At 33.7% G+C, this 14412-nt stretch overlaps 1 long non-coding RNA gene across 1 annotated transcript in view; it reads left to right on the top strand.

The window, feature by feature from the left end:
- Positions 1-4230, top strand: part of LOC122323167 — a 39501-nt gene extending 35271 nt beyond the window's left edge. The window contains exon 4 of the long non-coding RNA XR_006246959.1: positions 4013-4230. This is a non-coding gene — a long non-coding RNA (uncharacterized LOC122323167). The remainder of the gene's footprint in view (positions 1-4012) is intronic.
- Positions 4231-14412: the final 10182 nt, after the last annotated feature.

Here is a 14412-nt window from a genome sequence, read left to right as displayed (position 1 = left end):
ATGTTTTCTTCATGTTTGGATGGTTGCTTTGCAGAGTGCGCTCTTGACATGTTGCCATGTCCATTTACTATAAGCAGCATTTATTAAGCTTGTTCGGGGTTGGGCTCAGCTCATAAAGCGAGCCAGGTCTTAAAGCAGACAGGTGCTGGTTGTTGTATGTTGGTTTGTGGCTTATTTCCAAGATAACGTTTTAAAATAAGCATTTTGATATAACTAGATTATGGGCTTATTCTTATTTGCTGATTATTTTTTTTAGCAAGATCTGTCAACACTAATAAATCAAGACGTACCTTGTTCCCTGAGTAAATGCTAAAGAGTTGCCATGTGGATAATTTATTGATCATGCAACAATACATATTACTGTTACAGTTTTCAGTAATGCAATATAGTTTATATATTTTCTAGTGCTCTTATGAATGCTTTTAGCATGATTTGTGAAAAGTAACTACTGCTGTTACTAACTATATGTTACTGTTTTTGAAACGTTGATAATGTTTCTGACAGATAATATCATGATATTTATTTTTGCATTTCTCTTACTGAATATGCTGTCCTGTGAGCAATAACATGTCCTTAATAATATCTGTCTTGCCTGATATTGCTTTAAAAACTCATACAACTCATATCTTTTTTTTTACAGATAAGTTAATAAAGATATCGCTGATCCAGCTGGATCTTCACAAATGAATTTAAATACATTTTGTTGTTGAATGTGGTCGTAGTTTGTCTCGAGTAAACACTTGAGTAACTCCAACTAAATGAACTACTGAAAGTTCTGACTAACTTTTAATGACGTGTTTAAATGTGTATCACAGTTGTGTTGTTCTTCTGCATGTGCCGTGCAAGAAATCACAGAGAACGAGGTCGTTAGTGTTGCCAGATCTTTCTATTAAATGCTTTATCTTGGAAATAAGCCACAAAACCAAAAATATAGCGACCTGCACCTGCCTGCTTTTTAATTTAAGTAAGCCGGATAGGTTTATTAGTCCAAAGTTGCTTAAAAAGTCATGTTGTGTTTACCATGGTGTTAGTCAATGCAATTTTCAGAGCACACGCAAAACTGTAATTTTGGGGATTCGCTACCGTATTTAAATTCGGTTGTCATTCCTAGAACTCTACAGTACGTGTCAACTGATTAAATTCTCACTGTTGGTGAAACTGGCAAACACCAACTCTCATATGCAACCCTCATCCCATCCCTTGGCTCCTCCTAAAGTGATCAATCGATCAAACACTGCGCATTTCACTTGACATCTGACACCGGGCTGTTCTCTGTCCTTAGGCACTCTATGAAATTAAGAGATCAAAACATTGAATTAAGCCAACTGAAAGAGCTCCACCCTGATTTATAGATCCAATTACAGAACAGCCACACTTACACATCACTCTCTCTCTCTCTCTCTCTCTCTCTTCCTCTGCCCATTACAGTATAGCTGCTAAACATACTGTGACTCTAAAGTCATGCGCATGATGAAAATATTAGGTTTTTAAATGAGCAAGTGATATTTTCAGTCAAATTTGGGAATTCCAGTGTATAGGATCAATTATACCTTTCCTATCTTTTTTGCAGAAATATTGCAGATTAATTTTGGTTTATAGCAATATCTGGCAACGCTGCATCACCGGCACTGTCTGTAATCAAAAAAGCCCACGGATAGGTTATTGCTGACAGGACAGCGCATGCACTGCAAAAATGCTTTTTAGCTTCGATTTTTTTTTTTGTCTTGTATCCAGCCAAAATATCAAGAATTTTGTAGACAAGTAAAAATGATTGTTTGTTTTCAGAAAAAAGACTTTTTGATTAGAACGAGCAGAATAATTTGCCATTGGGGTAAGCAAAATATCTTATTTCAAACAAGATTATTTAGTTTACCCCATTGTCAGATTATTTATCTTGTTTCAAGCAAAAACGTGAAATGATTTTTACGTTATTTTTCTAAAAACAAGACAAAAATTTTTACTGGTCTAGAAAATTCTTGATGTAAGAATTTTTTATATTTTGGCTGGAAACCACAAAAATAAACATCGTGATATTATCAGTCATATATTCTAAAAACATTAATAAAAGCACCTGACAAGGTTATCTATATGTGAAAATGAATTATCCACCCCTAACAAAAATATTAATATTAATAAAATATTAACAAATTTTGTTGCAATAAATACAGTATAATTTAGTTTAGTGTTTAGTGCATATAACGAGTTCTACGTAGCGCAATTCTTAACCCAGGCCTCACTAATTTTCGTGATTGAGGCATCTGACAGACTCTTCCCGCATGCATCTGTTGTGAATGTTAATATATGTGTCATAAATCTGGGCAGAAGTGGACTGTGCATGCAAGCAAAGGTCAGAAGCGTTCTGTGCTCCCCGGTAAACGATTATTGAACAAAGTCTGTTAATTTTCCATCCCCCAAGGAGTCCTTTTCATTGCCGTGTACCTTTTCTTTGTGGAACAGAACAATCAGCGCGCTTGCCAAACCTGTTGCACTGCCTTGCAAAGCGCTGAACTGATATATGCAAGATACGTTTATTTGGTTAATTAAACAGGGTACCTGCTGTGGATACATGCTGTAAACCCACTTGAATTTTATGTGGGATGTTTACAAGGTCGGTTTTGGGCCGTGCCAGTTGTCCGGCGCTGTACTGTAAACCGCCCGGTAAAATCTATACACCCGTAACCTTGCTGTAGCAGATCAATGCCTTTCTGTGAAAGACACAGCATACATAAAACAGCCCACTCAGTAGGACCAGAATGACAGTGTGCATAATAATATTGTATTTGCTTCCTTGCTATGGAAGTGCAACGCCAGATTTGCATTTTCTGAAGGGAATAGAAGCACTTGCAAGGCAGCGAAAGAGTTTTAGGTAATCTTAGGTTTCGCGTGAAGGAAATGTTAAGTCGGAGCCACCTTGCCTTGTTATACTGTCACGATACTCAGCATGCAACTTGTTTTGTTTCAGCTTTGCACAAATATCAACTTTCAATGAGGCTACAGAAGAGCATCCTTTATATCTTGATTGCAAATAAATGTATAAGTGTCACAACTGCAAGATTCAGTGGTATAATTATTATTTTACTACCTGTATAATAATAATAATAATAATAAGAAGAAGAAGAAACGTTTGGAAATATTATTAATAATAAACTAAATTATTTAATAATAATACAATAGTAATTATTTGTTTATTATTATATTATTTAACATTTGTAATGCAATTTATTTTTTTAATATTTAGGAATTTTGTAATTATTTAATTATTTTTATATGACTTTATTATTGTGTTATTAATAAAAAAAAACAGCAACAAAACAGTACACTTCACCTACCTATAACTTAAGCACCATTAAATTTATAACAGGTTTTTAAATGCATTTATCATTGGGTATGTAGATTCTATATTTTATTTTGATTCTAATTATTTATTATTATTATTATTTATTTAAATTATTAGTATTTTTTATTTTTTTATTAAATTAATTTAAATTAGAGACCACTTGCAACTGAGTATATTATAAATATTATGCCAACGTAGTTTGTTAAAGTTGGTAGAGTCAACATTTTAATAAGAGAAAAATAAAAATAGAAATGTCCTAGACTTTCAAAAGAGACGGTGCTTTAACTTTTCACAAACTGCACTCTTCACCTAAAACTTGCATGCCATTAAATGTATAAGTCCGACACAGACAGACAGACAGACAGGCAAGAGGTCTTGAAGACACCTAGAGTGTCACTTCACCGGGGAGGGGCTATAAGATCTGTCACTCACCGTGGTAACCATGACAACATTAACACTCTAGTCTAGCAAGAAGTGCAGCGATGCAGCGTGCACTAAGATACAATCATACCGCCAATCACATTTACATATATGCATATGCGCAGTTAATGGCTGGCTTGCAGAGATCTTCCTGAGAAAATCAATTTGGTTTGTGCATGTAAGTGATTGTATGTATTTGTGTGCATGTGTGCGTTTACGCTCCCTCTCTCTCTCTCTCTCTCTGCTCTCTTTCAGTGTTGATTGGATTCTGCCAGCTCATCCTTGCTGTGCATATTAATTAGGAAGAAAGGCGACCCACTGTGCCCTGGATCACACTGTGCACTTGTCCTTTTGGGAGAGAGAGAGAGAGAGGAGGAGAGAGAGGCTGTTTTTTGACGTAGTATACCTCTCCTGCAGGTGTCAGTGCTGCACCGTGGTCTGGGGGATTGACTGCAATGCATCATGGGAGAGTGGCCCATCACAGGTACAGATCTCTGAAAGGAGCGATAGTTCAAGAGCATACTTTTGTAGCTCGCATTGTTTCTTTTTATAGCGTTTTTTTCCCCTCAATTATAAACCACAGAAATTTTGCAATTAATTTAGTCTGAACTTCTTAATGTATAGACCTAACGATTTAGACGTGCAGTTTATTTTTGGTATAAACTGTGTTGTGAGAAAGTTATGTTATAATGAAACGTTCAGCATTCACAGTGTAGCCGATGCTGATGATGTCATTGTGATATTTGCATACTTAATTGTGATTGGTTCCTTTTTTTATATCTATTTGCACGATTGTCATCAATATTTCCTCTATTCCTCACTCTGTTTATTCATTTATTATTAATATTCGTTTTTTTTTAATTGTTTTTTTATTGATAACCATATGACAAGCATCATCAATAGGCGTATGTAATGTAGTAGTAGTAATAATAATAATAGCGTATTTTGTGAATTATATATTTTTTATTATTGTTTTATTAAACATTTCAGATTTAGAAATATTTACAGCAGAGCCTGAGATCCACGCATCAGTAAATAAACACAATTTAAAAGATGTTAGATATTTTTATACATTTATTTTGATTATAAATAATTATAATTATTATTCTGACATTTATACACACACAAATCATGACCATACAAATTTTTTAAAGGATTTTAATAAATAAATAAATTATATATATATATATATATATATATATATATATATATATATATATATATATATATATATATATATATATATATATATATATATATATATTTATTTATTTCTTAATTTATTTTAAATAAATGATTAGAAATAATTATAATTATTATTCAGACATTTATGCACATGCAAATCATTTGGATTTGAATAAAATGGATTTTAATAAAAAAAAATTATATATATATATATATATATATATATATATATATATATATATATATATATTATTTTTGTAGTATTATCTATGCGGATTATATAAAGAATATATGATATTATATAATATTCTATAATTATAAATATAACTATTATATAATGTAAGTTCTGCAGTGGAAAATTGAAAACCCTGATGCTGCATAAAGTCTTAAATATGAACTTACTCTGAACCTTTAACACTCTTGCTTCCTTTAAAAGGCTGCCGTTTTCTTTCAGCAAATACAAGTCTAGATTTTCTGATTTCAGTCCTCTTATATTTTCCCGAAATCTTAGCCATATCAGAAAAGATTTAATTCCATATTTAATCTGGGATTAGCTTTAACTATCCATGGAAATGCATAAAATCAGGTAGAAAAGCACAGCATTAGAGGAGTGACTGGTGTTTTTTCCCATCTGCAGGTGCACATAGTAGTTAAGCAGTGAACGTATCGCCGCTCCGCTGGAGATTATGAAAAACACGACACGTACACGCTCACAGATGCTTAATGACGTACACGGGGCCCTTCGTCATGCAACGGGGGTCGTGAATGTTACGTAAAAAGACGTCCTGCCAGCTGATGGATTGTGTTAAAGGAGAAGTGCTGTAAAAAGGGAAGATAAATGTGTGCGGAGGGGATGAGAGGAAAGAGGCAGGAGAGCCGGAGTGATAAATGAGAGGAGCGGGATAAAGCCACAGCAGCTACCGTGAAACCACCAGGTGCACACAGGGACCAAAAGATGGAGAAAGAGAGCAAGATCACCAAAGAATAGATGGGAGATATTAGCCATTTAGCCCAATTTACTGAGCGACACGCCGCAGGATTTTAGTCTGTGTGGAAGCCGGTGAAATCGAAAGACAGAAAGAGGAATTACACCGGCAGCAAACAATAGAAAAAGAATAGGAGAGAGGAACAGGGTTAAGGGGAATAATGAAGAGCACAAGAGACATCTATTAATCACACAAAACACAAGCTTTCTGTCTTTTTCCATTGTTTGAAAGTTTGACTTCTTTTGACTTTCGTTTTTTTTGCCTTTTCACCGTTTGCATTTGCGTGGGTCTCAGAATAAGCTCGATTTATAAATTAGAAATGATAAAAATTTGCCACCATTGCCATGCATTATTACTATTATTATTATTATTAATATCATTATGTGATTTGTTACAATTATTATCATAATTATTTTATTGTCATTAGTAGTTCTCGATATATTTGTAGTTCATTTATTGTTTATTTTAGAAATAGAAAGTTATTATAGCTAACTAAAACTGAAAATGAATAAGAAAAACTAAAAAAAAAAAAAAATGTTTTTCATCGTGCACTCTAATTAATTAAGCTAGAAAATAACCAAAAATAGCTCTAACGCATTACAAACAATATAATACAATAATAGGTTGCAACATTTTTTCAATTTAATTTGCAAAAATAATTTATTTTAATTAATAATTTTAATTTAGCTAATGTAATATATATATATATATATATATATATATATATATATATATATATATATATATATATATATATATATATTTGTGTGTGTGTGTGTGTGTGTGTGTGTGTTTGTAACTGTATATAAACAAAAGACCTATATAAAAAAAAAAAACAATTCAATCTTTGACAATATGCACTAATAATATGCATTTCTTTTTGAAACCAGAGTTCTGGGTGGTACATGTTGTTTAAAGCTAATGGGCATAGACTGAACTGCCACAGAAATTCCAATTTCTATTTTATGGGCTCTTTAAGATGTTCTTCAAGATGAAATATAATGTCTTATTTTGACCTGCACATTTCTTCAGGAGATTCGCTCATTTATAGAGGCAGTGCGGTAGAATGACTGCAGTCTGTGATGGATATCTCTAATAATATATTCTGTTGGGAGCCGCTGGCACGCAGTGTAAGGTAGGCATGACATAGTCCAGGATAGTCCTAGAGCCTATTACAGTGAAGAAGAGCCCCCTGGAGTCCTGACACGAGGAACACACGCTCCATACGTCAAACCCTGCAGCACGAATCTGGATCCCAGTGGGTCTCTGCGCTACACGTGTAAACCTGGAGAAAATCTTGTTTGCACGGTTGCGGCGTTCCCGATATACACGCAGCGCGGCGCTGAATAGAAATCGCTATTTATCCTCATGAAATAAATATAGCCTAATAAACAATCTCAATGCGACCTGCAAAAAGGCTATTCCACGTACTTATAGTTGAGGGAAATTGCTTTTGCCTGAGCGAACGCCGCTGTTGCTCACACTTAAGGTTTGGGAATGGAACAAACCCCGAACACTAAATATTAAATTCATTTGTGCTGCAGACATGATTGATATCTCAAACCATACGACAAACGTGACAAGAGAGTGTATATTAATACCTACAGAAGACTCCAGCTACTGTGCATCTAGAGCACTATTTTATTTAAATATTACATAATATTCATTTTTTTCATTATTTATTATTCATTATTTAATATTTTTATATATAACTCGTATAATGTTATATTATTACATTGTATATTTATTAGTTCTTGAATAATTTCTTGAAATTAAAATATTTCGCTTGAATTTTCATTTTTTATAATTTATTTATTTTTAAGTTTAATAATGTTATTTATAGGCTGTCATACATAGCAAAAAATCTATTATATTTAATTAAATTATATTAAATTTAATTATTTACATTTTAGTGCTTCAGCTTTCAACAGAAACTTAAATAAGTTTAGGTTTTCCATTCGATATTTCTATTTCATGTCATCTTTATTTTATTGTTATGCGATTATTACTTTTTATATTATAACATTCATGCTGAAAACCAGTTTAAACCAGTCTGAACTGGCCACCTTCAAGCCAGTTTTAGGATGCTAAGGAGACCAGCTAAGACCAGCTTTAACCAAGACCAGCAGAGATGATTTTTTTTCAGCGGGATATCAGTCTTTGTGACATCATCCACAGCGTGTAGCATCATTTTGTAAATCTACTTTTCTTTGTTCTCCGTGCGCTGGCAGTGTACTGTACTTCCTTGCTCTTTTTCTGTCCGCTTCTTTTATTTTCTCTGCGCAGTATGGCGCGGTGTTTAACACTGATGGCAGAACAGATAGCTCCTGGAGCTTCATTAATCATAAAAGGGATATTTTGTGCCAATTCACGGTTGCTTTAGCTGCAGCACGAGTGCCTGTGAGATTATAAGAAATGCATAAAGAGAGAGGTGGAAAAGAAATATTCATGTGATCAAAGAGTGACGGAAAATCAAGCTACAGGTGACTGTTGTATTGCACGTCATATTACAGGCATAGGCGCTTGAAGTATGCAGATGATATTTGAGTGACAGGCAACTAAATTGGTTGCCAGGTCTTACAAGGACTCTACTGATGTTTTGCAGGCAAAGTATGTGGCAGGAGATGTCAACACACTGTGGAGAACAAAACCAAACTCGGAGGAAGAAAAGAACATGATAATGAGACTCTGTTCCGCTCACATATGGGAAATGATGATGGTGTCTTTAAAAGGATGCAGGATGGAAAGGTAAGATGAAAAGGAGAGCGAAAAGGTGGAAAATATTCTTTATGCGTGCTCACGAAAAACCTATATCCTATTAGAAAGGCAAGCAGATGGCTTTAAATGAATGGTATATAGACCTAAAATCACACAAGTCTTTATGAACGGCAGAAAATGTTTCAGACACGCTGCATATCACTACTTTTAGCCGGTTGTGTTTCACCATTGGAACAGAGTTGGAGAAACTTAGCATTACGGCACTTGCTCAACAGTGGATGTTCTGCAGTGAATGGGTGCCCGTCAGAATCATCACGGCAATCCACAAGTAATCCACACCGCTCCAGTCCATCGGCTATCATCTCATGAATCGAAAACGCTGTGTGTTTGTAAGAAACAAATCCATCATTAAGACGTTTTTAACTTCAAACTGTCACTTCTGGCCAAAATGCAAGTTCATAATCAATAATAAAGTCCATCTCCCTGTCGTCCTCTCAAATTAAAATCCACCCCCATATCTGTGAGCAGTGCGTGATCCCTTCTGATTCAGGCAAAATGACTTTTCACTACACATTGTGGAAAAAGGTCTACGCGTTTTAGCCAGTAGCAGCGGTTTGAAATGAAAAAGCATCATAATTATGGATTCGTTTTTTACAAACATGCAACGTTTTGCTTCTCGGGGCATGAACTGACGGACTGGCTTGTTTGGACTCTCATTCTGGCGTGATGAAATGCTGAATCTCTCCATATCTGTTCCCATGAATAAACCAGCTCACCTCCATCTTTGGATAGCTTGCGTGCGAGCTCAGTGAATTTTCATTTTTGGGTGAGGTATTCCTTTAGGTTTTGGCGTAGAACTAGGGATAACTCTTGGGAGTCGAATGCTCCCAGCAGCGTCAAAAGAGGTTCTGTAAATCCAATGAGTGATGCGCAAGAAAAAAGCTGTCTGTTACTACTGTAGACAGGAAAGATACATCAAGTCATATTGCACCGTCAGAAAGTTGAAGATGACAAACCTTTGCTCCTCTTCTGCACCCCTTGATACAGCTATTAAAAGCTCAGAAGGAGGTCGACTGCTTGTACAAGCTCAGAGAGAGAGAGACAGACCTAGCTTGTTGTGGGCCCGGATCAGCACAATATTCTGCTGTGGTGGACCAAAAATACAGTAAAATGTGAAAAATTATTTTTCATTGTGTATTGTGTTTTTACGTGAATATATTTTAAAATGTGATTTATTCTTGCGATGCAATGCTGAATTTTCAGTGTCACATAATCCTTCAGAAATCTCTCTACGCTGCTGAATAATTCTTTTTTATGATTGTTCAGAAAAAAACAAATAGACATATTTTGTATCTTTACTGTCACTGTAAAACAATTAACGGCGCCCTTCTTGAATAAATATAGTGCATGTCCCAGTGTCCTGTTTCCTAATATATATATATATATATATATATATATATATATATATATATATATATATATATATATATATATATATATATATATACATATATACACACACACAAACACACACATATATATATAATTTTATTTCATACAGAAAAGCTGATGTGTGTTATCAAGTTAGTATAAAAAAAGATCCTGGGTTGGACATGAGGGCATAAGTTGAGAGGGTTGGATAGAAGGGCAAATAAAGTCGAGATGTTCTATTGCTCCTTCAGTTTTTTTATTATTAGAGCAGGCAGTTTAATGTGCTGTTCACTTCTTTCATTCGCCCTCTGATCCTCTGAGGGGAATTTGGCACTTATGGAAACGACCACCTTTCAGCGAATGGTAGTTGAGTTGGTGGCAGTAACAGGCCTTACACAGCACAATACTTCAGCGGGACAGCAGTTATAGCATCGCCAGCATCTCCCTGAGGTGAGGACTGTCAGTTCAGTAACTCTCTGACACTGAGTTTTCACGTGTTCCTGAGATGGAGCGCCGCGCTAGATCACGCAAAAGAAACAAAGGGCGGTCGGGCGGTCAGAGCTTTTGTCCCTGGCAGGCGGTTTGATCGCGTCTTGGCAGGATCGTGATGGAGTCTTACTCCAGACTTTAGCGCCCGGAGCGGTCAGGCCCAAAACAGCAGAAATACGAAGATGCTTTCCAGAATTAGAAAACTCCCATGTAGCTAAGATTCCAGCTGCCGTGAGTGAGCATAGCTAACTTCATCCAGACTTACGCAACTAAATTAAACCTGTTAATAATTGTGCATATTCATTAGTGCATGAAGCAAAAAAGCCGAAAAGACTTTTATAATGCTACAAAAATTAGATTAGATATACTGCATATGCTTATATATTACTTTTTAAGCATAAAATACTTTTAAAGGACATTTAAAAATGATTGTATAGCTATTTGAAATAAACCAAACATTAACAGAACGTAAAATCAAATAAAAATATACAAACTAGTTGTAAAGGCAACATTTTTATTTAATTTTTTTAAACTTGATGTGCAAAAAACAAATGTGAAAACATATATATATATATATATATATATATATATATATATATATATATATATATATATATATATATATATATGACAATATGCACGTATATATATATATATATATGAGAACAAATGAAAACAGAAAATGTAAAAATAAAAATGGATTCAAAATATTAATAAAAAAATCTAAATTTTATCTTTAATAGTATTACTATTAATAATATTTTTTCTTTTTCTTTTTACATGTTGCATTTATTTAATTACTTAGAAATAAAAGATACACCGTTTTCTGAAAGGCGTGATTCAGTAGCTGGTTAGTGTACTTTACAGGGTCACGTGAGGCGACCACGTCCGCCGCCGCTGTAACATAGTATTGATCTTTATAAACACTGTGGTTAAGTCATTGAGTCGTGTGGAAGTGTTTATGAGGTTATCAGTGTCTAGTTTATACTGGCCTTGGTGGTTAGTGGTCAGACAGTGAGATGTCTTCCTGACTTTAACAAAGAGATGAAGACCACGATTGCATGTTTCAGTGCTGTCTGGCTGTAAAACACTGTAGATTTTAAGTGAAATCCCATTAACACACTTGTGATTTTCACGGGACTATGACTTCATGATTTTTACTGCAGCTTTTTTATCACCCATCAAGAGAAGCAATGTGCCTAAAATGTGCGCTTTAAACCATCCTGATGTTAAAATCCAATATGAAATGCGCTCGCAATTCATTATCATTTCAGTATCGCGACAACCAACAGATTCTACATTGATTAGCAGTAAAATGAAAAATGGGTTTCAAATATTTACCTAAAAATGCTTCTTTCACCGTCATATTTTAACTATTTCTTCATACTTTTTAACGGAATAAACTATTCAAAGTTAATGCAGAAATAATACTGAAATTTTACCATTTTACTTTGTGTAACATTTTTAACTACATATTTCAATTTTATATATAACTCAATTATGTATATCCTTAATTTAGGCCTAAGTTTTTCTTAATTTAGATTTTGACCCGCATCTCAATTTTAATGCTTTTTGGTAACACTTAACAATAACACTAGTCATGTTAACCGCCAGCTAACAAGAATCAACTATACAACATATTTATCTCAGTTAATGTTAATTTCAGCAATTACTAATGCATTATTAAATTCACAAGCTATGTTTGTTAACATTAATTAATGCACTGTAAACTAACATGAACAAACAAGGCATTTTTATTAACCAACAGTAACAAAGATTACTTAATAGTGAAATAAATCTATTAATTACTTGCTCGTCTTAGTCAGTACATTAACTGCAAAGAAAAGCGTGCAGTGTTACCATTATTTGTAGTTTGGTTTCTATTGGTACTAAATTGCTGTATTTACGCGTCTTTTAACCGTATATTTTTTTATATTAGTTTATATTTACATCCAAAGTGTACATAAGATACCCCAATATCAGTAAAAAAGAAACTTTTTAAATGCACTTCCATATAAAATGGCAATATTTAAGTACTACAATGCGTCTATATTACCTTTTACTGTAAATATTATTACTGTAAAACCATTTTAACCGTTATATGGTAGGTAACTTTCAGTGCGCCAACTTTTTGGGGAAAGTTTTGAGAAAGAGCAATTTATTTCAGCTAATTTTCAATGCAATGCTCATGAATAAATCATGAACTTGTTTCCGTTTTGAATGTAAGCGCGTCGTCACACAGGCACGATATTACTGCGGCGATTTCTCAGAACTCTTTTATAAAATGAGGTTGGTGATTGTCAGACACTTGAGATGACTTTTGACATTTTGTCATTCACAGCAGATCACCCAACCTAGAATATATTTAATTAAAAACACTCTTTTGTCCTTATCTTGCCCTGTTCTCCTACAAAAGCGGCCTTGTATTTCGCAGACTTTTGGCAGATGACAGAAGTACTATGGCACATGGAGTCAGTGAAGCGTTATCTTATCTGGAACACTGACGATATACAAACCCAGCACTCACTGTACGCTCATGAAATATACATCAGGAGCGTTTGCATCTAACATTGCTTTTCCTCCAATCCGGCCCTGTTTAATTCAAAAGCCTCCTTTGCAGGTGGAATACATATTTCAAAATGACTTCTAAACCACTCGTATCTCAAGATTGATTTTTTTGCTCTCTTCCATAACTGTGTTAAGTGAACTGTGATTATGCTCTCTCTCTCTCTCTCTCTCTCTCTCTCTCTCTGTCTTACTGTCTGTAGTGTTTTGGTTTTTGACATGACACTGAATAATAGTTAGTTCTAAACAAATGGAATCCAAACTAAGCTTCAAAATATAAACACAGCCCTGCCGAGAAAAAATTGCTGGTAGTTTTTGAAATGTGTCTAATCTGGTTAAAAGCTGGTCCAGGCCATCATTGGAGGCAAAGCATGCAAGGAGAGCTGGACTTTTATTCTAGGTTTAAGCTTTAGCTATATATATACACACATATATATATATCAAGATATCAAGATCCACATCACAAGAAATTCACAAAAGCTTTTTACTTTTTTATGTCCATAGAAAACACTTACTTTTAAGATTTTATGCAAAAGTCCTGAACAACTACGCTTATTCTGACTGAAAATAGATCAAAGGATAAAGGCGTATTCAATTTTGTTGTTGTTTTAAATGAGTAAAAAAATCTTACTGACAAATTAACAAAGAAAGCTAGAATAGTGGCAAATTAAAAAGCAAATTTAAAAATATCAACTAATTAGTATTTGGGTTTAAAGTAATTCATCTTTTTAATGTACCATTAAGAGTGATTTTTGTTGTAAATATACACAACAAGATTGTTACACACTGAAAAGCGAAAAACCGAATAACCTCAATATATTTGTTTAAGATTCAGACCACACACATATATATATATATATATATATATATATATATATATATATATATATATATAAAATTTACTTTTATATTAATTTTCAATAACATTTAATCTGTTTGAAACCCTTTTTAAACCTGTTTTAACCCTTTTAAATACAATGTAATTCTCTCCTTGTGTATTTAATAATTTTCCAAACAATAATCATTAAACAATAGCGTAAAGTAGACTATTTATAATTGAATTAATTAGATAAATAGAAAATATAATAAAATTTAAAACCTTTTTTAACAAATTAATTAAATAGCAGTCAATTACTTACATTCAAAAGAGGTCAGAGTGTGACGAGTCAAACTCAAATGAGCTTCCCATGTTGAAACATATTATAGCAAAATAATCAGTATAAAAATATTTAATAGTTCATAGCAAATTAGCCTAATACACATTGTCATTTGATATCCAGT

This window comes from Puntigrus tetrazona, chromosome 18 (assembly GCF_018831695.1).
Source record: "Puntigrus tetrazona isolate hp1 chromosome 18, ASM1883169v1, whole genome shotgun sequence".
Classification (NCBI taxonomy): domain Eukaryota; kingdom Metazoa; phylum Chordata; class Actinopteri; order Cypriniformes; family Cyprinidae; genus Puntigrus; species Puntigrus tetrazona.
The sequence above is the reverse complement of the archived record's forward strand: the minus strand, read 5'-3'. Positions and strand labels throughout refer to the sequence as shown.